The 24451-nt window shown below is 49.5% G+C and overlaps 1 long non-coding RNA gene across 1 annotated transcript; it reads right to left on the bottom strand.

Annotated features, from left to right (window-relative positions):
* Positions 1 to 218: 218 nt before the first annotated feature.
* LOC135577683 (uncharacterized) lies at positions 219 to 1686 on the bottom strand. Its single transcript, XR_010469345.1, has 3 exons — positions 1452 to 1686; positions 1039 to 1128; positions 219 to 662 (listed from the first exon to the last, which is right to left on the bottom strand). It is a non-coding gene; the product is annotated as an uncharacterized LOC135577683 (long non-coding RNA).
* Between the last annotated feature and the right edge of the window lie 22765 nt (positions 1687 to 24451).

The raw sequence follows: 24451 nt of genomic DNA, 5'->3' as shown, positions 1-24451 counted from the left end.
GATGCTGGTGTCTCTCATTGCCTCGATGAACACAAGGACGATGTCTGTCCTTTCAGAAGTTCTGAGGTATCTCGCACAGGACTATGGGAGGAAGGAAAGAAAAGAAGTGAAGCCAAGTCACACCGAGCACCCTGATGCTGCTGCTTAGCCAGGCAGTGCCAGCAGCCCTGCAGAGACACCCGACAGTGCTGGTGGCAGAGCCCGCAGCAAAGCTGGCAGCAGGGGCGGCAGTGACTGCACGGGGAGGATGAGAACAGAGGCCCTGGAGTGAGGGAGGAGGGTCGGACTCATGGGCACAGGGTGCTGGCCCTGCCGTGAACCAGGGCTTGCTGGTGGCCAGGAGGACTGGGGCTGCTGCTGGGACACTGGTGCCAAAGCCCGGAACCCAAGCGTGTGTCCAGGGCTGGCTCTGTGGGTAGTCAGGGCTTTGCAGGCCCGTGCCGGCCACAGCTCCCAAAGCAGCTGCCTGGGCAGCAGCCCCGCATGGGGCAGCTGCAGGCTGCTCTGGGGTGCAGGGATGGGGAGACGGCCTGGCTGGAGGGTGCCTGGCTCCTTACCGCCAGTGTGGGATGTCTGAATAGCGCAGAGCTCATCTTCTCAATCCTCCCCACAGCCCTCTCCTGCACACATTCTCTCTCAGAGGTGGTGAAGGTCAAGAGCATCTGGGAAGAGAGGAGCTGCTGGTGAGCCCTGGGAGCAGCCACCGCTCCAGCAGAAGTAGCACCGCTCCACTCCTGGGCTGGACTCTGTTCTCAAGCAAAGCCTGTAGTGGGGTTCTGGCCCTTAGGCCCCTGGCAGGCTTGGAACAAATGCCCTGGGCCCGCCCTGTGGCCAGGCGGGGAGGCAGATGTCACCCTCTGCGGCCACTGTGCTGCAGAAGAGCCTGGCGGGCAGCCCCTGGTTCCCCGGGGAGGTGGGCACCCTCCCGGCAGCGCTCTCTGCACGGCACCGGGTAGGACTGTCCACTCCAGAGGGGACACCCTGTCCCCCAGGGTGAAGAACAGCCCTTGTGAAGCCCACTCTTTGCACACGCCAGACCTGGAAGATATTCTGGAGCAGCTCGCTGACTCTGGAGGCTGAAGAGCCGAGCACCAATGCCTGCAGCATGTTGTCCATGGCTTCCATGGTCTGCAAGGAGACAACGAGTTTTGGCCGTGTTTCCTGCCATCTGTTTCACACACGGGGGACTGATATGAACTCTCAGTGCCTAGAGGCAACTCCTGTGTTGATTTTCTGTGTCTGGGAGAGACTCAGGGGCAAATAATCTGCTACGGGCAGAGCAGCAATTGGCACTGGATGTGGCCAGGCCAACTGTCAGCAGATGAAGGCATGAGGGTGTGAAAGCAGAGCTGAGACCAACCCTGCCTTGTCTTTCTGGTTATATATCAGCATGGGGTGAGCCGGGAGCAGCCAGAGGGACTGTTGGGTCCTGCAGTTCACCAAGCACTTACTTTTAAGAAGAGATAACGGCCCATATCCTGCATTTTCTCTTCTGGAGGAAGCAAGAAGACACTAGAGAAGCAGGCTTGGAGGAGGCTTGCCTCCTTGCCCTCCAGCGCCCTCTCCACTGCGCTGCAAAGAGAGAGGAGCCAGTCACACTTGGGTATTTGGAGCAGTGCCTCGAGATCTCGTGCAGGGTCCCCGGGAGGGATGGGCAGGTACCTCAGTTCGGCAATGGCAAGCATGGCGTTCCACCGCACCGCCGTGCGCAGTTTGTTTCTGGGCTCCTCTTCCAGCAGCATCTGCAGAGCACAGCCGGGATGGGATCTGCAGCTGCCAGCACCCAGTGCCACCAGCCCCTGGCCCTGCCCAGCGCTGTCCTCACAGGGTGCCGGGGGCATCGCCCCCTTCCCCAGAGACGCCACGTATCCCCTCACCTTGATATTCTCTGCCAGACCATATCTCTGGCAGAAGAGATCTAGGCCCTGTGGAGGGCCGTGGCGCTTGCTGTTGTAGCACAGGTCACAAATGTTCTGAAGAAACGGAATCTTCTGGCTCTCCTCCTGGCAGCCAGGGGACAGAGAGACAAACAGGGAGCGTGAGATGGGGACACACAGCCAGCGGCACCACAGCATGGGGGTGCAGTGCCAATTAGCGCCCTGGGAGCAGCAGCTCTGCCCAGCCAGCACCCTCCAGCACCCGCAGCAGAGCCCCTGTCAGCAGACACCGGCTCAGCCGCCTTCCAAACGGCCATGGTTACCTTTTCTGGGCTGCTGACAAAGGACACGATGGAGTCCATGCGTCTCCTTTCGAATTGGTAGACGGGTAACCAGCCAGCATCTAATAAAGGAGGAGAGCAGGGAGGGCTGCAGAGAGGGTTTGCAGGCAGGACAGAGCAGAAGGAGCTCTGCCCCATGTCCATCCCAGTGCCCGCTGCCCCGGCACAGTCTCCCCGTGCGTGTCAGGGCTGCAGGGTGCCCGGCAGACGGGCTGCGATGCTGGAGCCAGGCAGGACGGGGAAAGCGCCCAGTGCAGCGGGTGAGGAACTCGCTTCAGACGGGCAGGAAAGGTCCCCGTCCCGCAGCACGGCTGCCTCCTGCCCGCCCAGCTGCCTCTCGCTGCCCGTGCCCTGCAGCAGGAGCTGGGTCCCCTCTGCCCGCAGAGGCTGTGCTGGGGCCGGCTCCCAGCTCCGAGCAGCCCTGGGCTTCAGGCAGCATAGTCACCACCCATGGAACCCCCTGCCAGCGTGTGGGGAACCGTGATCCCGGTGTGGAGCAGAGAGCGATAGCTGGGCCCCACCCTGGCCAGACAATCAGGGCCCCTCACTCACCGATCTGCAGTGGCTGGACCACATCCACCTGGTTGGGGTCCAGTGGAGATCTGAGCTCCTGGGGAGCCCCAACCTCCTCCTGCCAAGCCACCCTGGGGCGGCTGGGGGGTCTCTCCGCCATTTTGCAGTCAAAGGCTAGCACTAAGGATGGGGAAGGCGGATGCTTCTGCAAAACGCCTTGGTGCTGCAGCTCTGCCAGAGGCAGCGATGAAAGGTGTGGGCTGCGCTCGTGTGCTTCTCGTTGGGGAAAGACGTGAGCTCAGGAGCTCCTTGCTCCAAGTCTGCCAGGGGCAGCAGAGAGTCTGCCGGGGGCAGCTAGAGCTGGGTTGTGGTTGGACTCGATGATCTTAAGGGTCGCTTCCAACCAAGAAGATTCTCTGGTTCTCTGACAGACGTGGGCTACGCTCGGGGCTCTCGCCAGCTCCGTGCTCGCACCCTGTCCTGTCACCGTCCTGTCGGACAGTGTGGGCTGGGCCCGCAGCTGCACCGATCACATGCGGGGCAGTGGGTGTCACCAAGTGAGGTCACAAAGGGCCCCACTGTGACCCTGTGCCTGGGTGGGGAGGGTCAGGAGGTCCCCTTGGGAGGCTTAGGCCAGCTCAGCCCTGGCCACCTGTCTGATTCAAGTTTCAATCCATTTCTAAAAGTTCCAGCACCCATTGCTCTGAGCATAGTCCTGAACAGTCCATCGCACTGCTCCATTTTCCCAGCGGCTGGTGCATGGTGGGGATGTCACAGACCTACTCAATGCCATCTCCTTGCTCCAGGAGCATCCATCTATGGGGATGTTGCGGAAAGGAGTCCCGTTGTCTGGCTCAGTTCTCTCTGGGCTGCCAGGGGTGGCAGATGCACTCGATCCCCCAATCACCCCCGGCCAAACCCACAGCAGTTTGGTCCAGGCTCCGGAGGAGGGAAGGGCCTGAGCCGTACCCAGGCCAAGAACTCCTGCCAGGAGACCCACAGGGAAGCAGAAGAGCAGATGAACACCAGGAACTTGTGGGCGCACAAGTCTCAGACACTTTTCCTACTGTGTGCAATGTGACTACGAGTCTATCACTTCATTCACAACAGCCTGGATGAGCCACTGTGAGCTCTCCCTGCTAAATAAGTGTAAGCACAGAGCTCTCGCCGTGGTGAGATTGTGGCTCTGTGATATAGACACTTCAGTCATCATCCCCCATATCACACAGGCTTTGACTGCTTGGCTTGCTTGATCGTAGCACATGTTTCACAATGGTGGATAACCTGTTAAGTCCATGGTCAAGTCCACCCCTCAACCACGAGCCCATCTGTGTGTTGCATCTCTTCCTCGATGACCTGGGGCCCAATGAGCCACCAATAATTCACCTTCATCTTGCCAGTGCAAATCTATCTCAGCCACTTTAACCTGGGCAGCTTGATCCCCCCCGCTGGTTGTTCGATCGGGTTCTTCACTGGACCGACTCTCGGGCACACGGCTTCTCCGTGGCAAACTCTCACAGGCAGGTTCTCCAGACGGTTCAGTTCTGACAGGAGCGGGTCTCGCAGTCCTCTCTGCAAGGGAAGGAATCCTTCACCACAGAATGACGGGAAAGGTACAGGAACACGTTACTCTCAGATAACAGACTCTGTCACCACTCTTCCTCTTGCTGACCAAAGTTCAGACGGTGTTGGAAAACAACAACAAAAAAGCAAGATGTGCTCCTCAGGGAGCACATTATATCAGCCCTTCAACAGTAAGTCCAACTCCCGTCTGAACCTCAGGATAAGAAATGCTGGCTTAAATTTCCAGGAGAAGGAAGGGCTGTGAAATGGCAAGACCAGAAAATGTTCATGAAAGCACGGCCATTCAAGTCCACAGCCCTGATCACAGACCACCTGCCCTGGTACCTAAGGCAGTGATGTTCTCAGCTGATCCGCAGCCACTGACGTCCGAAAAACAGCACGAAGTCTCATGTTTTTTAGTGCCAAACGTGTAGTTTGGAACTGAAACAGGCAAGAAAACCACCTACAGTCAGTCTGGTTTCATTCGAGGCCATCAGGACAAGTTGAGTTCACATTCACATTCACAGCAGGTCCCACCCGTCCCTGCAGACCCCAACAGCGCTCCTGTGCAGGGTCCCGAGGAGCAGTGAGCACAGAACAAGAAACCTCCCTTCCAAAGAAGCCCCCAGCTGGCTCTTGAACCAAGCTGCACAGAGCAGCAGCTGAGAACAACCTCTGCCACAACTGCACCCGGCTCTGCCGTCTGCACAAGGAGACCAGCTCCTAAATGATCCCCAGCCCTACAGACACAGATCTTCCCCAGGGCAGGGATGAGGAAACACCAGAGTGCACGGACACCTGGTCATTCAGTTGAAGCTGCTGGGGAGAAGGACAGAGGACAAGAAAGAGACAAATGAGACAAGAGAGAAGACAGAGGAGCCCAGAGAGAAAGAAACACACAGGGAAAAGGATGGAGAGATGGAGAGATCAAGGCAAAAAGGGACAAGGAGCCGTGATGAGACAGGGAGGAAGAAACAGCAGGGCTGAGGAGCAGGACAGAGGGATGGGGAGTGGGGAGGAGGAGAAGCAGGAAGGGGGTAGAGAAAGACAGGGAGGGGGATGTACAGATGGAGAGACAAAAAGAAAGGCAGGGAACAGAACAAAGGGACTGAGAAACAAAGCAAAGTTCAGATCAAAATGAAGAGACTGGAAAGGGGAAACACGCAGCAATGAGCTGGAGGAAGAGGAAAAGAGGGCTGAGGAGCAGGAAAGAGGAAGAGAAGACAAAGAAAAGGCAGAGCCAGCTGGACAGGGGAGATATAGTGAGAAGGGATGGGGCCGGGAACAGGCAAGGAAGACAGAAAGACAAACGGGACAGAAAGACATCAAGAAGGAAAAGGGGCAATAATCTGGACAGAGATGGAGAAAGAAGCAGCAGGGAAAGGGAAGACAGGCAGAAAGACGGAGAGGGAGCAGGAGAGAGAAAGAACAATAAGGGTTGGGTGTACAATAGAGATTGGGAAAAAATCCTGGGGTGGGCAGCAAGATGGAGAGGGAGTAAAAAAGAAGAGGGGCAGGAATAGGCGCAGGGAGCAGGACAGAGGGATACAGTGAGAAATGATGGGGCACGGAGCAGGACAGAGCAACAGACCAGAATGACGACAAAGAGAAACCAGGGATGGTGAGAACACAGAGGGGTGGAGACGGAGAGGGAGACACGAGAAACCCTGCACAGAGATTCAGAAGGGTGGAGGAATAGGTGAGGAAGCAGCAGAGGGACAGAGGGAGAAGAGATGAAGAGGAAGAAGGGCACAGCAGGAAAGAGGAGGGAGCAGGGAGGGACTGGGACACAAAACAGGGGGAAATGTCCCCAAGGGCCCAGGACTCACCACACTTCCTGCTCTCTGCACTGCCAGGCAAGCTGTGCAGTTCAGGCACTTCTGTCGTGAGAAATGCAGTTGTGATTCGTGCTGAGATGTTTGATGTTTACAGATACAACCAGATGAGGCTCGGGCTCTGAACCTGCAAAAAGGAAAAGGTGGGTAAGTTCTATGTAAAAAGTTCTGAAACTTGTTTGTGAGGTTATACTGATAGAGGGAGCTAACATTTTCAGGGTTAACCAACCACATAAGAAGGGCCTGCTAACGAACTAACACTTGAAGGCACATAATGAGTATCTAGTTTAGAGCCACATGTAACCAGTTGTGTTAAGAAAAACCAGAACCTCATCAAATGCCGAGATCAGAAGTTTTACAGCACCAGCTGTAACCTTGAGGAGACAAGACAGCCAAGATGGACAGCAAAAGGGGGCCAGTCTGGCTTCAGTTGACTTGGCAACTTGGGAGACCCATAGAGACCACAGAGACCATAGTGACCCAGAGACACCCACAGAGACCACAGAGACCCATAGAGACCCTGCACAGGCGCAACAGGGGAGGGTCAAAGAGGAGACTATGGAAATGGTTCTCTGAGACTCATTTTAATAAGAAGCGGGAAAGGTTATGAATATGTACAGGCGTTCCTGGGGTCATTGTGAATATGTAACACCTTACTGTATTTAAGCACACCTCTTATTGTTTCAAGGTGTGCGTGTTGGGCAGAGCGAATCCCCCATGCACCCAGCGCTGTTTTGCTTATGCTCTAATGAACACGTTCAAGGAATACAATTAAGGAATTGGATTAAATGTTGTTTATCCATAGAAAAAGCCTAAGTTATTTATTTCATTGCTTTACAAGTGATCGAATCTGCTATAGAAAAGTTCAACCACCTCCTGTATAGCAAAGGATAAAAGAAAGTATGGATTTTTGTTGCATCTGATCCGTAACGCAAATACCAATTAAAAATACATTAGCAGTGGGTTCCTTCAAATATTCCCTGTGCAGGCAGTTCCTGGCACGATTATATCAGCGTTCTTACTATTTTACAGGAGAAACACAGGGCACGGCTGATTTTGCCCACGTGCAGCGCAATGATCACACGACACCACAGAGACCATAGAGACCACAGAGACACATAGAGACCCATAGAGACCCATAGAGACCACAGAGACCACAGAGACCACAGAGACCACAGAGACCCATAGAGACCACAGAGACCCAGAGACACCCACAGAGACCATAGAGATCCATAGAGACCATAGTGACCCAGAGACACCCACAGAGACCAGAGAGACCACAGAAACCATAGAGACCCAGAGACACCCACAGAGACCCATAGAGACCATAGTGACCCAGAGACACCCACAGTGACCACAGAGACCCATAGAGACCACAGAGACCATAGTGACCCAGAGAGACCCACAGAGACCAGAGAGACCACAGAGACCATAGTGACCCAGAGACACCCACAGAGACTATAGAGACCCATAGAGACCATAGAGACCCAGAGACACCCACGGAGACCATAGAGACCCATAGAGACCACAGAGACCATAGTGACCCAGAGACACCCACAGAGACCATAGAGACCCAGAGACACCCATAGAGCCCCATAGAGACCATAGAGCCCCATAGAGACCATAGAGACTCCTCCTCAAAGCCACCAAGTGACACTGCGCAGGCGCAACAGGGGAGGGTCAAGGAGGAGACTATGGAAATGGTTCTCTGAGACTCATTTTAATAAGAAGCGGGAAAGGTTATGAATATGTACAGGCGTTCCTGGGGTCATTGTGAATATGTAACACCTTACTGTATTTAAGCACACCTCTTATTGTTTCAAGGTGTGCGTGTTGGGCAGAGCGAATCCCCCATGCACCCAGCGCTGTTTTGCTCATGCTCTAATGAACACGTTCAAGGAATACAATTAAGGAATTGGATTAAATGTTGTTTATCCATAGAAAAAGCCTAAGTTATTTATTTCATTGCTTTACAAGTGATCGAATCTGCTATAGAAAAGTTCAACCACCTCCTGTACAGCAAAGGATAAAAGAAAGTATGGATTTTTGTTGCATCTGATCCGTAACGCAAATACCAATTAAAAATACATTAGCAGTGGGTTCCTTCAAATATTCCCTGTGCAGGCAGTTCCTGGCACGATTATATCAGCGTTCTTACTATTTTACAGGAGAAACACAGGGCACGGCTGATTTTGCCCACGTGCAGCGCAATGATCACACGACACCAGAGAGACCATAGAGACCACAGAGACACATAGAGACCCATAGAGACCCATAGAGACCACAGAGACCACAGAGACCCATAGAGACCACAGAGACCCAGAGACACCCACAGAGACCATAGAGATCCATAGAGACCATAGTGACCCAGAGACACCCACAGAGACCAGAGAGACCACAGAAACCATAGAGACCCAGAGACACCCACAGAGACCCATAGAGACCATAGTGACCCAGAGACACCCACAGAGACCATAGAGATCCATAGAGACCATAGTGACCCAGAGACACCCACAGAGACCAGAGAGACCACAGAGACCATAGTGACCCAGAGACACCCACAGAGACCATAGAGATCCATAGAGACCATAGTGACCCAGAGACACCCACAGAGACCAGAGAGACCACAGAGACCATAGAGACCCAGAGACACCCACAGAGACCATAGAGACCCAGAGACACCCACACAGACCATAGAGACCCATAGAGACCACAGAGACCATAGTGACCCAGAGACACCCACAGTGACCACAGAGACCCATAGAGACCACAGAGACCATAGTGACCCAGAGAGACCCACAGAGACCAGAGAGACCACAGAGACCATAGTGACCCAGAGACACCCACAGAGACTATAGAGACCCATAGAGACCATAGAGACCCAGAGACACCCACGGAGACCATAGAGACCCATAGAGACCACAGAGACCATAGTGACCCAGAGACACCCACAGAGACCATAGAGACCCAGAGACACCCATAGAGACCATAGAGCCCCATAGAGACCATAGAGACTCCTCCTCAAAGCCACCAAGTGACACTGCGCAGGCGCAACAGGGGAGGGTCAAGGAGGAGACTATGGAAACGGTTCTCTGAGACTCATTTTAATAAGAAGCGGGAAAGGTTATGAATATGTACAGGCTTTCCTGGGGTCATTGTGAATATGTAACACCTTACTGTATTTAAGCACACCTCTTATTGTTTCAAGGTGTGCGTGTTGGGCAGAGCGAATCCCCCATGCACCCAGCGCTGTTTTGCTTATGCTCTAATGAACATGTTTAAGGAATACAATTAAGGAATTGGATTAAACGTTGTTTCTCCATAGAAAAAGCCTAAGTTATTTATTTCATTGCTTTACAACAAGTGATCGAATCTGCTATAGAACAGTTCAACCACCTCCTGTATAGCAAAGGATAAAAGAAAGTATGGATTTTTGTTGCATCTAATCCGTAACGCAAGTACCAATTAAAAATACATTAGCAGTGGGTTCCTTCAAATATACCCTGTGCAGGCAGTTCCTGGCACGATTATATCAGCGTTCTCACTATTTTACAGGAGAAACACAGGGCACGGCTGATTTTGCCCACGTGCAGCACAATGATCACACGAGTGCGGTGAACCGGGTAAAAGGCCCTAGAGAAGGAAAATCAGGCTCCGTGTGCAGAGCCAAAACAGAAACCCTTTTCAAACTGGTTAATTTTAAAAACCTACAATGGCTATAAAGTAGAAAAAAGAGCAGTGACTGTGTATAATGACACAATTAGAGGGTTTTTCAGTTCCATGATGTGCTCTTTTACTACAACGTGTCTGCTGGAGTGGATATCCTGGACACAAACAGGCGGGTTCCTGGTGTTGTGCCCATGGTGATTCATCCACTGTGGCCGTGGGTGTCAGGCCTTGATACCACAGACACAAAACCTTGGGAGGGAGGAGATCACAGTAAAACACTGAAAGATAATGAGCCAGCAGACTTGATTTAGTCTTTATTTAAAAATACACATGGCTGCTGTCTTTTTTCCAGTTTAGCTAGGACGGGCTCCAATATCTCTATTAATTCTAATTACAACACGTGACAAAAATGAAGGGGGGAAAGCTTTGTTTTTACAACGGTAAATACAGTCTAAATCGTCCACCCTGGACTGACCGAGGGACAATTTTGATCTCATGTTCTCTGTGTATTCTACACCAATAGCTGTTCTTCAACAAACCTTTGACTGGTTTCCATTTCTTTCCCTCATTATCCTTTTTCAAAACAAATGGATCCGAAGGGGATAAATACAATGCATAATTAACACTATGTATTGTGTAATATGCCTTATGTAATATGCAATATATGATTTAAAATAGATATATTATTATATATTACATGTAGCGCATTATTATACTACACATCTCAAAGTATACCCACCTAGACCTGTGCAGCATATTAATATTATTTACAGTGGTCACCATTAATTACAATATTCAATCAGATTCTCCCTGGTTGACTCCCTGTTGAACAGCAAAAGATCCTTTTCCAATGTCAGAAAATACAGCCCGGGGGGGATTTCTCCCGAATCCTCCTGTCGATTATCCACTACCTACTTCACAATCACAATAACAGACAATTGGTGAACCGTAAGTACTGGACTAAATGCACAGACGCGAATGCGCAGACCCAAGGCGCTGGTGTCGCCCACGTCTCGCGCAGGCAGCGTGCCAACCCAACCAGACAATGAAAGTGCCTTATCTCATTGATGGGGTTTCACCCGCGTCCCGAGCTGGTCCCAGGATCTGTGGTCCCTTCCGGGAATTCCCCGGTGCCGGCACAAGGTCCCAGAGATCCTGGGGACCACGGGAGCTCAGGCAGATCATCCCATCCTCGTCGCCAGAAAATGATACCGAAAAGTCGGCAAAGAGACTCTTTAACACTGGCCGTACTTCACTGGCAGTAATCCCTCCTGGATTCACACCCTCTCTGGATAGCACGGGTGCCAACTGTTGGCAATCAGGGCAGGACATAAGAACGCTCCTGGCCTGATCCACTGTCATTTGAAATTGTCGTTTTAACACCTTTGCACTCTGGTGAAAGAATTCATGTGATCATTTAGCTTGCTGCAAGGCTTCAGGCACAGTGAGCAGCACAGCTTGTGCATCGGCCCTCCTATTGCCTTCCGCAAGAGGTCCTGGAAGGGCCGTGCGAGAGCGGGTGTGCATTGCATAATAACCATGATGTCTATGATTTATTAGAAACCATAGCATTCCAAATTCAGCCATCAAAAGAGGATTATCCTCTTCCTTAAGAAAAGAAGCTTCCAGGCGGTTAAGGATGCCAGCTGCATAATATGAGCCAGTTCCAACATTCAAAGGTTTGTTACAGAACACCTCAAAGCGATCCCAACAGCTGTCAGCTCAAGAACTTGTTTGACTCTTGGTCTCTTGTTCTACCTTGTGTTTGCAGCACTGGGTATCTGAGTTCAGCCACGTCATTACAACTTTACGTGAGCGACCAGAGGCATCAGTAAATACAGTCTTGTCACTTACTGGTCGTTGCTGACAGCAGCATTTATTGCGAATTCTCCTTCATTGCAGGAAGAAATATACCTTCAGGTCTATCCCATACATAGCATATAAACATTCTCTGCCTTTCATTATTGGTTTTGCATACATTTCTTTTATTATCCAAACTGTTTTCATTGGTGTGTGAGCTAGAAAAACCCATATGGCCACAATCCCCTTTCTCCTGACCTGAGCTCTCCTGACCTGCGGTTCCACCACCGGTGTCTTCTCTCTTGATCCCTCTTGACTGGCAGGTGCGCTCCAATCCTCTTTATCCATCACTCTTACTCACGGGTTCACCTCCTTCCTTGCTTTTCCTTTGCACGCTGCTCCCCTGAAGAGAAACACACGGAGGACTGAGCTACACCAGCCCAATGGCACTACAGTCAGACAGGGGCTGAGTCCGGGGCTGACACCTCCCCACACCCCACAGCGCGCCCACCTTGCCTTGGCACCAGCCCCTCGCACAGCCCTTCCCCTCAGCTCTGCCCTCCCTGCAGCACAGCTTCCGCACGTGCCCTGCTCAGGCTGGACCCCAACGTCATGGGTTAGAGATGTCACAGCCCAGTACAAATGCCCACGGTCCTCACCTGCTCTTTGGTACTTGCTGGACCCCAGTGTCACGGGTTAGAGATGTCACAGCTCAATACAAATGCCCACGGTCCTCACCTGCTCTTTGGTACTTGCTGGACCCCAATGTCACGGGTTAGAGATGTCACAGCTCAGTACAAATGCCCACGGTCCTCACCTGCTCTTTGGTACTTGCTGGACCCCAGTGTCACAGGTCAGAGATGTCACAGCTCAGTACAAATGCCCACGGTCCTCACCTGCTCTTTGGTACTTGCTGGACCCCAATGTCACGGGTTAGAGATGTCACAGCTCAGTACAAATGCCCACGGTCCTCACCTGCTCTTTGGTACTTGCTGGACCCCAATGTCACGGGTTAGAGATGTCACAGCTCAGTACAAATGCCCACGGTCCTCACCTGCTCTTTGGTACTTGCTGGACCCCAATGTCACGGGTTAGAGATGTCACAGCTCAGTACAAATGCCCACGGTCCTCACCTGCTCTTTGGTACTTGCTGGACCCCAATGTCACGGGTTAGAGATGTCACAGCTCAGTACAAACGCCCACGGTCCTCACCTGCTCTTTGGTACTTGCTGGACCCCAATGTCACGAGTTAGAGATGTCACAGCTCAGTACAAATGCCCATGGTCCTCACCTGCTCTTTGGTACTTGCTGGACCCCAATGTCACGGGTCAGAGATGTCACAGCTCAGTACAAATCTCCTCAAGATTCCACCTACACCAACTGCTGACAAACACACGCTGTCCTCACCAAAGCCAAACGCTGCAACAACCAGCGACAACTCAAATCCGCGTGTGCGGCGCAAAATCGCAGGTGTGAGCTGACGCAGAGCTGGGCTTGACAGCTGCAGAGTGTGCACCCTGTGGCTCAACGTAGCCAGTCACTGCCATTCCGCCTTCTCCCTGGGAGAAGCGCATGAGCACAGGCTGCTTCAAGGCACCATGCGAACGGTTTGGATCTCCGGGTCTCTGAGGGCGAGAGTAACAAATGTGATCTGTGTGTGGCGCAGGAGCTTCCCGTCCACTTGCTCCTCCATTCAGTCAGGTGCTGCAAGAGAGGGACAGAGAAAGAAACAGTCAGGACCGGATTAACAACCTCGTCATCCCTGTCCCCAAACCTGCAGGCGGCCTAGGAGGCCTGATCTAAGTTTGGCTCTTCTCCCTCTCTTTGCTGGAATCCTTCACTGCACAAATTTCTGTCATGAACACTCTCTGAACCAACCTGATGTGTTCATAGTTCCCAGCCCAGCGTCCATTCCTCAAGGTACCTCAGCATTTCCCTTTGAAACCACACCTGAGTGCCATCCCGTCCTGAGCTCCCTCAGCCTTTCCCGCCAAAGCCTTCCCGATGTCACCCCCTCCCTGAGCTCCCTCAGCCTTTCCCGCCAAAGCCTCCCCGATGTCACCCCCTCCCTGAGGTCCCTCAGCCTTTCCCGCCAAAGCCTCCCCGATGTCCCCCCCTCCCTGAGCTCCCTCAGCCTTTCCCGCCAAAGCCTCCCCGATGTCACCCCCTCCCTGAGGTCCCTCAGCCTTTCCCGCCAAAGCCTCCCCGATGTCCCCCCCTCCCTGAGCTCCCTCAGCCTTTCCCGCCAAAGCCTCCCCGATGTCCCCCCTCCCTGAGGTCCCTCACCCTTTCCCGCCCAAGCTCCTTCCGCGCCGTCCCGCCCTCAGGCTCCTCCGCCGCTCCCGCCGCTCCCCCCGTTCCCGGCCCCTCCCCGCGGCAGCACCGCCCCCGCCCCTCGCGCCCCCTGGCGCCCCCACGGCGGCCCCGGCCCCGCCTGCGCCGCTCCCGACCCGGCGCTGCCCCCTCCCGCTCGCTTTCCTCCCTCTGCCCTGCGGCACCACGGGCTCCCCCCTCCGCCCCACGGCCCCGCCCGAGCCCCGCGCAGCGCTCAGCCCGGGGCTCCCTTCCCTCACAGCCGCCCGCGTGTTTCCCCCTCGCCCCTTGCCCGGCCCGGCCCGGGGCCGCGCTCTTGCGGCTGGCTGCCCCTCGCCTTCCTCCTGCCGAACCCAGCCCGTCCCTCCCCCTCCAGCCTCCCCCCTCAGCCGGGACCGGGGCGGCCCCGTCCAGTCTCCCCGCTGTCCGCCCGCCCCTCGCTCACCGCCGGCCCCGCCGCTCCTCGCGCGCTGCTCCCGCCGCCGCACCGCCGGCACGCGCTCCTCGGCCCGCGCGCTTCTGCAGCGTGGCCCCGCCCATCCCGCGCAGGAGCCAATCCCGTCCGCGCCCGCCACCGGGCCCCGCCCCCCCTCCCGGCCCGGAGCCGCCGGCGGCCGCAGAGCGGCGCTGTCCGCCCGCAGCGCGGCCCCGGCCCCGGCGGGTCAGCGGCAGCGGGGCCGGAGCGCTCGGGCTGCGCCCGCCCGGGACGGCCCGGGACCGAGGGCTCCGCCGCCCGCCCGGGACGGCCCGGGACCGAGCGCTCCGCCGCTGCAGCCCGTTCCATGCCGTTTGCACCCCGGCTTTCACGGCTGCAGCCTTCCTGCTGCTGCAGCTCACACATCTTTCTTCCTTCTAACCGCACAGCAGGTCACACTCACAAACGTTCCGTGCTCGCTGGCATAAGAACATCTGCAGAAGAATCTACAAACATTACACAGATATACCACCGACCACAGCTTTCTGAGCTTTCAGGTTAAAGTTCCTGCAGATATCCATGTTTCAATCAAACAGACACCACCAGCAGAGCTGCTGCCTCTGCCGTCTTTGCTCAGAAAACAGTGACAACACCAGAAAACACATTGGCAGCTGGTGCTTTGACCAGTGAAGGCGGGATCTACAAAAGTCTGATTAAACCAAACAGCCTGCGGTCTTTATCAAGCTGCAGATCTGCCAGGAATGCTGAAATGCAACAGTTTATTCCTGCACTATTCCACAATTAAACAGCCGCTTCATATCAAAAATCATATCGAAGTTCCAAACCGGTACATTAAAAAGCTGTCACTAGGTATTAGAAGACCACTGCAAGACCTTATTGTTTTTGAATTAAATCATAATTTTTCAATAAACCAAAAGCCAAACAATTTCTGCAGTCTGTTGCTCATCCTCCTGTTCATTCATTAGCCCTGCAGCAATCAGTTGTTATACGACGTGTCAACAGAGGCGATTGAAAAACCCCAAACAAAACTTACTGTATCTACTGGTGTATCTAGGATGCTGTATCTAGGATGCTGTATCTGGGATGCTGTATCTGGGATGCTGTATCTAGGATGCTGTATCTGGGATGCCGTATCTGGGATGCTGTATCTAGGATGCTGTATCTAGGATGCTGTACCTGGGATGCTGTATCTAGGATGCTGTATCTGCGATGCTGTATATAGGATGGTGTATCTAGGATGCTGTATCTGGGATGCTGTATCTGGGATGCTGTATCTAGGATGCTGTATCTGGGATGTTGTATCTGGGATGCTGTATCTGGGATGCTGTATCTAGGATGCTGTCTTTAGGGTGCTGTATCTGGGATGCTGTATCTGGGATTCTGTATTGGGGATCCTGTATCTGGATGCTGTATCTAGGATGCAATATCTATAATGCTGTATCTATGATGCTGTATCTGGGATGCTCTATCTAGGACGCAATATCTATGATGCTGTATCTATGATGCTGTATCTAGGATGCTGTATCTGAGATGCTGTATCTGGGATGCTGTGTCTAGGATGCTGTATCTATGATGCTGTATCTGGGATACTGTGTCTAGGATGCTGTATCTAGGATGCAATATCTATGATGCTGTATCTATGATGCTGTATCCGGGCTGCTGTATCTATGATGCTGTATATGGGATGCTGTATCTGGGAACTGTATCTGGGATGCTATCTCTAGGATGCTGTATCTCTGATGCTGTGTCTAGCAAGCTGTATCTGGGATTCTGTATCTGGGATGCTGTATCTCGGATGCTGTATCTAGGATGCTGTATCTGGGATTCTGTATTGGGGATCCTGTATCTGGGATGCTCTATCAAGGATGCAATATCTATGATGCTGTATCTAGGATGCTGTATCTGAAATGCTGTATCTAGGATGCTGTATCTGGGATGCTGTACCTGGGATGCTGTATCTAGGATGGAATATCTATGATGCTGTATCTGTAATGCTGTATCTAGGATGCTGTATCTAGGATGCTGTATCTAGGATGCTGTATCTGGGATACTGTATCTTTGATGCTGTATCTAGGATGCTGTATCTGGGATGCTGTACCTGGGATGCTGTATCTAGGATGGAATATCTATGATGCTGTATCTGTAATGCTGTATCTAGGATGCTGTATCTAGGATGCTGTATCTAGGATGCTGTATCTGGGATACTGTATCTTTGATGCTGTATCTTTGATGCTGTATCTGGGATGCTGTATCTAGGATGCTGTATTTAGGATGCTGTATCTAATATGCTGTATCTGGGCTGGTGTATCTAGGATGCTATATCTAGTATGCTGTATCTAGGATTCTGTATCTGGGATGCTGTATCTAGGATGCTGTATCTGGGATTCTGTATTTGGGATCCTGTATCTGGGATGATGTTTCTAGGATGCTGTATATGGGATTCTGTATTGGGGATCCTGTATCTTGGATGCTGTACCTAGGATGCAAAATCTATGATTCTGTATGTGTGATGTAGTATCTAGGATGCTGTGTTTGAGATGCTGTATCTAGGATGCTGTATCTGGGATTCTGTATCTGGGATGCTGTATCTAGGATGCTGTATCTGGGATTCTGTATCTCGGATGCTGTATCTATAATGCTGTATCTATGATGCTGTATCTGGGCTGCTGTATCTAGGATGCTGTATCTAGGATTCTGTATCTAGGGTGCTGTATCTGGGATGCTGTATCTGGGATGCTGTATCTGGGATGCTGTATCTGGGGTGCTGTATCTAGGATGCTGTATCTAGGATGCTGTGTCTAGGGTGCTGTATCTGGGATTCTGTATCTGGGATGCCGTATCTAGGATGCTGTATCTATGATGCTGTGTCTAGGATTCTGTATCTGGGATTCTGTATCAGGGATGCTGTATCTAGGATGCTGTATCTAGGATGCTGTATATGGGATTCTGTATTGGGGATCCTGTATCTTGGATGCTGTATCTAGGATGCAATATCTATGATTCTGCATCTGTGATGCTGCATCTAAAATGCTGTATCTGAGATGCTGTATCTAGGATGAATATCTGGAATGCTGTATCTAGGGTGCTGTATCTAGGATGCAATATCTATCATGCTGTATCTATGATGCTGTATCTAGGATACTGTATCTGAGATGCTGTATCTAGGTTTCTGTATCTGGGATGCTGTATCTGGGATGCTGTATCTATGATGCTGTATCTGGGATGCCGTATCTAGGATGCTGTATCTAGGATGCTGTATCTAGTAAGTGTCGGGGATTGGCTCAAGGAGCACAGACATGAGTCCACCAAGCAACTGTACGAGCAGAGCCCATTTTAGTTGACATAAGTAGGCCTTAGTTAGCTTGTCTATTAGGCCGTGGGAAAGGGGGGAACGGAAAAGTACTAACTAAGGCTGGGTCAGGATATTTTTGAAGAGATAAGAGTCGGAAGAATGCGGGATGCGCATAGCTAGCTAAACCCAAGTAGGTGGAGTAAGTAAATGTAACCTTTTAGTGCTTAGCCTATTAGATAGAGACAAGTATGCATAATTATGGTATTTGGTATAAATGCACGCTATCTCGGGCAATAAAGTTGAAGTATGCTTTATCACTCATATTGGGTCGACCGCATTTCTTCCTCCATCCGCTCGGGTCTGGAACTCTGTTGGGACTTTTCTCTGCAATTGGCGCCCGAACAGGGGACCTGAAGCGGCGGATAGAAGCAAAAGGCGCCGGGAGAGCAGCGACCGGCGGGCAAGAGCGACCGAACACTGTGCTGCGGTGTGTCGACTCCGAAGCCTGAACCGACTGAAGTTCGCCAGTGCTGGGCTACAGGAAACAAGGGCTGCAAGAGGTCTCTTAATTTAGCAAGAGGTACCGTACTATAATGATGAATAACGGAGAAATGGATTAAAATGATGAATTACGGAGAAATGGATTAAAATGATGAATAACGGAGAAATGGATTAAAATGATGAATAACAAAGAAATGGATTTAGACGTAGCCCTAGATTTATTACAAAGCTTTTTAGAAAAGCGGGGGGTTGATCATAGTTGCGTTAAACAGCTAGCTGGTCTAGTAGCAACGGGGAAAACTAAGGGGTGTTTTCAGGATCCTGATTTATTGTTTGATGAAGGAGAGTGGAGGAAATTGGGGGATGTGTTGTGGGATATGGTCATAGACGAGGATAAAACAGCTAAGAAACTGAAGAAACTGTGGAGGGAAGTAATTAATAATATTAAGCGTCTTAAAGTGGAAAAGAATTTAGCCGCGGTAGCTTCACAGAAACTCGGCAAAATGGAGCCTTCCGCTCCGCCGATGGAAACGGGCATATCTGCGTTATCAGCGAAGAACCTTAAAAGACTATTAACTTGGTGCAGAGGCAATAGGTATCCTGCTGACCTGTCAGGAGTTTTTCAAATAGAGACTTGGAAAAAGATGGGAACTGTGTTGTGGAAGGCAATTAGTCACCGCGAAAGATATATTCTCGGCCTTGTAACCATCTGGAAACTGATAAATACTACAGTGAAGCAATTAAAACCTGAAAAGACTGTTACGAGCATTAGTGACTCAAAACTTGAACTTTGGGTGAGAACAGCAAGTCCAGAGGATTGGTGTCAGACAGCTTACTCAAAGAACCTGTGAAAGCTGAGAATGCTAAAGTCGTAAACAAGTGTACTATCAGTCCTTTTACCAATTTTACCAATCTGCTTTTCCTGCATTTTAACCCTCTAACTTCCACAATAGAACAGAAGAAGTCACTGAAAATAGAACTGGACAACAGAACTGTGTGACAGATTAGATCAGCTAACAGCAAGTGAATCTGACAGTCGGCAATGTGGTCATGATAATCGTGACGGGAAAGGGGGTGCTTCTGGGGACTCAGGGTATAAAACTTAGAAGTTAAGGAAGCACTGGTTTTGGAATTGGCAGTAGGGAATGCTAAAGTTTGCTATCAACATGTTATTTGCGAGTTTTACAGTGCATATTATGTGCTGCTGTTTATTGCCTCTCTGAAAGTCAAGCAGCTTGTCAGGAATGTGAGTTAATTGTTTTACTGGTTGTTGTTAGAATTGTTTCTTTGTGGTATAAGCGCACCGTAAAACTTTCTCTCCACTTTTCCCACTCACGCTGCAAGCAGCCCTGTGCTTTTCCGTGGGGTCAGAAATTACTGTTTTCAGTCGTGTTCATAAAAAATCGGTATTGGGAGGTGTTTCAAAACATAGGGAAGCACTTGGAAATATGAGGAAAGAAGATCTTGTAAAATATTGTAATTAATGGTGGCTGCTGTATAAGTTAAATGATTGGGAAAAGTGTCCGGGGAATAGAATCTTGAAGTATAACACCTTGTTGCAATTAATGTTGTTTTTAGGGCGAGAAGAGTAAGACAAAATAAATCCCCACAAGAGATCATTAAATCATTTCAGACAGCTGAGAGAGAGTTAACTGATAACACGCAGGTCACAGTAAACTTGCTGAAGTCTGCACAATGTTTTCCTTATTAGCCTGTTTTCTTTGTGGGTATCTGTTTAAGCATGTTGCAATTTTGGTAGGTCTTTGTTATATGGTACAGTAGGTTCACAGAGATTCATGAAAATCGGTTGACTCAAAAGGTACGTTTTGTGATAGTATAAAAGATCATGAGTAATTTAGTTCCTTACTGTGTGAACGTGATGTTAAGATTTTATGTGTAGTAGCTGTTATATTTTTTCCTAGAGTACTAGCTTTATTCCAATATCCAGACTTGCGCAACTCTGTGACAGGCTGTCTCTCATCTCGGTGTGCTAAATTTGGCCTTTTTGTATGCACATCAAGTGAAGAATCATGGTTTTAGAATAACAGTTGTAGCGCACCAGATGAGACACTAATAAAAGGCCTTGCCCAGTCCAGCTTGCTGCGGGGGGGGGCGGATGCCAAATGGGCCTCCAGCGCGCACTGACCCATTTCATTTTGTCAGGGAGACCCAGAGGTATCTCCACCTGGCTGAGCAGTAAGCGGTTCAAGGTGCAATGCAAAAAATTGAGATATTGTCTTAAATTGGTGTAAGTGTGATCCATCTGCTTATTTGAACTTGGTATATGGTTTTCGTATCTGAGCTCAGTATTTTAGTTTGTATATTCATATTCGGTACCAAAAGAATCTTGTTTGGGGAGATAATTACAAAATGGGAACCGGTTCCACTGCTAAAATTCCACCTTGCTCCCCCTTAGGATGCATCCTTACACATTAAAGTAATCGCTTATATTATTAGAAAAGCATTTAAATTGTTAAAATACTATGATAGATGTGAACTTGGGGTATTGTATGAAGTTATGAAGTTGTATTTAAAGGTTGCTGGAATGTGAACTGATTTGGATCTAGGACAATAGAATAATGGATTTATGTTTATTATACTGGTTTATACTGTTTTTTTGACATCTCTAAATTGTAAAAGGTAAATGAAGCTAAGGAATGTGACTATTGCTGAGCTACTTGAAATTGCATATAAAGTGTATTATGGCTGGAATGAAATGGGAAAACAAAAGAGCAAAATATCCCAGGCCTGTGTGCAGCTCATTGTAACTGAGAAATTTCCCAGAGCCTCCTACTTCGTACCAGCCATTCTGCCAGCTGCGTGACCCTGGTTATATCTACACTGCACAGAAAGAAAAAACAACTGGAAAAACCTGGCTGCCTGCTTTTAAAGCAGTGAAAGGGGGGTTCTCTCTCCCCCCACTGCAGCGATGTAATAGAATGGAGCAGTCCGAGGGTGAAGTTTAAAGGCATCCTGAGCAGACCCGTAGTTCTAATGAAACTGGACAATTAAACAAAAAATTTGTTGATAGACTTATCCTATGGTAATTAATTGTACGAGACTTCTTAGTAAATTCACCATGCTAGTTTTTGAGGACATGGGAGACAACGAAAGAAAGGCCGTTTTTTGAGACAAACGGAATGCCAGATTTGGAACAAAGTTTTAATACATGAATTCTTGTATTTTGCCTAAAAGTCCTATACCTCTCTTGGGTCAGGATTTGTTAAGTAAATTGTAAGCTCAAATAACGTTTTCTGAGAATTCTGTTTAGTTGCATATCCTACAAGAAGGTGCTTGGATGGTGCAGATCTGCTTGTGCAAGTGAGAAATCTTCAAGGAATTTTTTAATGCTGTATTTCCACTAGTATTAACAGCCAATGTTTTTGATAAAGCAAATACTACACTGATAGATCTGAAACAGGACTTCAATCCGGTAAGGGAAAACAATATCCAATAAATATGACAGCCAAAATGGAGTTAGAAACTTTGAGGGATGAATTTATGACAACTTTACAGGATGATTGCATTTGATTGGACTTACAGATTTGTCTATGAAACACTTTGTAACTATGACCCAAAACCATGCTAAATCAGAAAGAACCTGCATTAGTTATGGTCAAATCACTAGTTAACGTTCAATGGAAAAGGCCACACCAATTGATAACCTGGGGGAGAGGTTATGCTTATGTTTTTACAGATCAAGAGCTGCAATGGTTGCCAGCACGAAACGTGAAACCTGTGTTATCTTCCTGACAATGATTGTTGCAGCTGCTGTGTTTTGGATGCCTGCACAGACAAAGACTAACATGTGGATTACTTTAGCCAACATGACTGACCATCTATATGCCTAACTACGATGTCTCTGGAAAAAACGTTCCACACATGCTTGGTTGGTGTCTTCCTTGATGACTACAGCAGCATCACACGACTGTTTCAAATAGTGGTTGATGCAGAGGCATTGCAACGAACTGTAATAATACTAACACGGCACTTTGGATTAATTGCCACCTGGAAGCAGACGTCGAACCACAGGAACTGGAATTGCTGGCATCTATGCCCATGGATGCTTGTATTCAGCCGGTTTGTGAAAAGTGTCAGAACAGTATACAAGAACATGAATGGACAAAACTACAAAATGTTAATGCTACCCTTGGTGACTACAGAAATGAAACTCGACGGTGTAATGCTTCACAGAAGAATGCAAGGGATGTTATTGACAGCGACCCTAAAACCTCCTGTATGGTGTATTCTTGATCTGTGAAGATAGAGCCTGACCAGGAATTCCTTCTAACGCTGTTGGAGGACTGTGTATTTTGGGACTATTAACTCTCTTAACGCCCAATGTATCTATGATAATAGATCACAGAAGAGCAAGACGAGAAAAACACTTTTTGCGTGTATATGAGTCAAAATGTGATGATAATGTAGATTATTGAGGATCAGGGTTAAGGGTTTTAGGATCTCTTGTATCTAGTGTTGGCACAACTAAAGCTTTAAATACTTTAGAAAAATTAGGATGCTGGCTAGTTAAGCAAATAAACAGAACTTCTAAGGCTTTAAGTGGACTTTTGTTAGATGTAGATTCTGTAAGACATGCTACACTGCAGAATACAGTCACAGGAGACTTTTGTTATTAGCCCATGGCCATGGATGTGAGGAATTTGACGGAATGTGCTGTATGGATTTACAGAATAAGTCGAGATCCATCCACAAGGAGATTAAACAACTTACGGACCATTCACAGAAGATCAGAGAGGATGTAGGCCTCTTTGGCTTAGAGGGCCTCATGAACTGGTTTGGACTAGGAGGATGGGTAAAAGGGCTTTTGCAGAGTGCTCTGGCTCTCTTAATCATAGTAGTAGTTGCATTAATATGCTTGAGTTGTGCTATATCATGTATTAAGAAGATTTTAGAGCAGACACTTGGGCAGGCTCTGCTCATTAAAAAAAGAAAAGGGGGGAGATGTCGGGGATTGGCTCAAGGAGCACGGACATGAGTCCACCAAGCAACTGTACGAGCAGAGACCATTTTAGTTGACATAAGTAGGCCTTAGTTAGCTTGTCTATTAGGCCGTGGGAAAGGGGGGAACGGAAAAGTACTGACTAAGGCAGGGTCAGGATATTTTTGAAGAGATAAGAGTCAGAAGAATGCGGGATGCGCATAGCTAGCGAAACCCAAGTAGGTGGAGTAAGTAAATGTAACCTTTTAGTGCTTAGCCTATTAGATAGAAACAAGTATGCATAATTATGGTATTTGGTATAAATGCGTGCTATCTCGGGCAATAAAGTTGAAGTATGCTTTATCACTCATATTGAGTCGGCTGCATTTCTTCCTCCGTCTGCTCGGGTCTGGAACTCTGATGGGATTTCTTCCCGCACTCTGGGGGTGCCAAGGAGTGTGATACTCCCAATTGGTTCCCAGAGCTTCTAACGTTTCTTTAATTATTTTGGAAGTAAAATGGGGTCCTCTGTCCGAACCAATAACTGACATGATCCCATATCCAGGTATGATATGCTCTAATAATACTTTTACTACTGTCCTCGCAGTGGCCCGAACTACCGGAAAGGCTTCGACAAAGTGAGTTAGGTGATCTACCAAAACTAGGAGACACTTATACCTGCCTACCTTTGGTAATTCCGTAAAGTCTACCTGAATCCTTTCAAATGGCTTCTTGGCCAGTTGCCTCCCCCCAGGGACTCTTTCCCTAAGACACTGTTTATTTATCCTTTGACAGGTTAAACATTCTCCAACGATTCTTTTTGCTAAATCATACACCCCCATAACCATATATTTGTGAGCGAATTGATCTACCAGAGCCTGCACTCCCCAATGGGTTTGTCTATGAAACTCTCTCAGGACTTGCCAAGCCACTCCTTTCGGAAGCATTTCCCTCTCATCCGGTAGCCACCACTTCCCCTCTCGTTCGACTACTCCCATTTGCCCCAATTTCTCCTTTTCCTGATTTGTAAATCTCATAGCATACCTAGTTTGTACAGAGTCCTGTTCAACTGCTTTTATTGCCAGTAGCGCAGCTTTCTTAGCTTCTTCGTCGGCTAAATTATTTCCTCTTACTTGCGTGGAAGTTCCCTTCCGATGGCCCTTTACGTAAACTACCGCGATTTGTTTGGCCCCTCTTAATGCCTCCAGGGTTTGCTTTATTAAGGTCTCATGTTGTCGAGGGTTAAGATTGCGGGGTGACAATAAAACCCTGGCAGATGTGTTGTTACCCCCCTCTCCCGGCCACTTCCCCCTTGTGCCCCTCCCTCTCCCCTTTTCCCACTCAGGACAGGCGATCGGGAGGGAAAGAAGGA

This window comes from Columba livia, unplaced genomic scaffold, assembly GCF_036013475.1.
Source record: "Columba livia isolate bColLiv1 breed racing homer unplaced genomic scaffold, bColLiv1.pat.W.v2 Scaffold_134, whole genome shotgun sequence".
Lineage (NCBI taxonomy): Eukaryota > Metazoa > Chordata > Aves > Columbiformes > Columbidae > Columba > Columba livia.
This window is presented reverse-complemented; position numbering and strand designations above follow the sequence as displayed.